The sequence below is a fragment of the Mandrillus leucophaeus genome, unplaced genomic scaffold (genome assembly GCF_000951045.1).
Source record: "Mandrillus leucophaeus isolate KB7577 unplaced genomic scaffold, Mleu.le_1.0 Scaffold93, whole genome shotgun sequence".
NCBI classification, from domain to species: Eukaryota; Metazoa; Chordata; class Mammalia; order Primates; family Cercopithecidae; genus Mandrillus; species Mandrillus leucophaeus.
In genome coordinates, this window is record NW_012110141.1 from 5,274,878 (window position 1) to 5,276,748 (window position 1,871).

The 1,871-nt window shown below is 31.9% G+C and overlaps 1 protein-coding gene across 6 annotated transcripts in view; it reads right to left on the reverse strand.

Moving 5' to 3' along the window:
- Positions 1-1,871, reverse strand: part of TRPM3 (transient receptor potential cation channel, subfamily M, member 3) — a 990,741-nt gene that overhangs the window by 936,237 nt on the left and 52,633 nt on the right. The gene's annotated exons all lie outside the window — the stretch shown is intronic.

Sequence of the window (1,871 nt, forward strand, 5' to 3'; positions counted from 1 at the left end):
CCCATGAAACAAAAACAAAATGTGTTCCCAAAGTATTTTAAACCGTAGGCATAAGGCCAGTGTTTATTTCTATGATTGAGTCAATCCTTCACTAACACATAGTATATCCATCCTTAATTATGCACACAAAACACTAAAGGCATGATCCATTTTGCCAGTGCTTATGATAAATTAGAGTTTTTTGAAACACACCAACAAGTGAAATTCATCAAAAGCTTCACAGATGGAAGCATAACTTGAGTAGTAATTAGCTTTGCGTGTTCTTCTATTCCATGGTGCTATAATAAATCCTGTCTTTTGATACCACAAGAGTAAAATGTTACTAACATATCATATTCTGGCAGCTAATTCATGTTCATAAACATCAGAAAATTTAAATAACTCTAGTTATTGTCATTTTTAGGGGCACTGCTCCCGGAAATAAATGTTGAAATGTAAAAGTAAATAAATTGGAAAAACCTGCATTCTTTTGGTTCCTTATTTCAGAAATTTTGCCAAAGGAGTTATTTGTAAATCAATAACCTCTTTGGTAGTACAAATATTTAAGAATGTTACTGTCTCAAAAATATTAGAACAAATGGAATCCCTTATTTTAACTATATATTTTCCACAAAAAGTAAAGCATAATAGAAAAGATATTAATTTGGCAAAGACTTTTCTTCTAAAATAACCCAATAGGCTTTTAAAACAAAATCTCATGAGCATACATTTCCCATTCACACTGCTGTCGTCATGGAGACCAATCTCTGGCACTTTTGATGGTGTAACCTACACATCTTTCTAGCCCGAAAATTTCGTTGTTGCCATGGAAACTGCCAGTCACTTGCATTTCTATTCTTTGATGCTCCCATAGATACCACTGAAATTTTAGCTATGGTTTTCCTAGCCTTTAGCAATCTTAGGGTGTTTAGGCAATGCCAGAAGGAAAAGCAAAACTCTCGTGCCTTGTACCTAAATGTAAATTTATTTCAGTCATTAAATTCTGTAAGAACACCATATTAAGAATAATTTATCTTGATAGGACCCCAGGTGAGCCTTTAGATTGTTTAGGCACTCTCAAGAGTCTAAAATAAAAAATTACTTCTAATGTCATTTTAAAAAACAACCATAAAAGGCATTCATTCTTCAGTTAATAAAAATCTTTTAAATAAAAGAGAAAAAATTAATTTGTATAATGGACTGTAAAGTTTATCCCTTCTGGCAAAATATAACCAAGAAATTAGAAAATGTTGCATCTCCTGAGATACCTCAATGGAAATAGTCACATGATATCCTTCTTTTGGGAATGAAAATAAACTTATTACTTGATAGAGGAAAAAACAAAAATTCTAAAAGCTTTGAGTAGCACAAGGGGAGCCCAAAATGCCAATGTCAGAAGTTTGTTCTTGAAGTCTTGGAGAATGGTTCCAGAACATGAGAAGGTAGAATAACACCTCCCTATTTGTCTCTTTTGTAGTCTCAAAATATCAATCTAGAAAACTAATTATTTCTGAAAAGTATTTCTTTAATAACTATTTAGAAAAAAGAACACAATTTAAATGCATGTAAAATTTGGTACCTAGCATGATCTATATGCATAAATCTAAAACTAGCAACTCACAAAGTAAATTTAACTTATGGAACTTTTAAACTGGCTTGGCACATCTTTATTTGTATTAGAGGCTTACATTTAGAAATCAGGGTTCCACATAAAGACCCAGATTTCTAACTTCTTACAAAATGCTAAAAGATCTGAACACACTGAGTCTATACTTCCAATATGGCTTATTTCCAGTTTCTCACACTCATGTTGCAACCAGACCATGACACTCAAATTAAATGACTAGTCCTTATCTACAATTTTTGAAAAGCAGTTACCATTAATATAATTA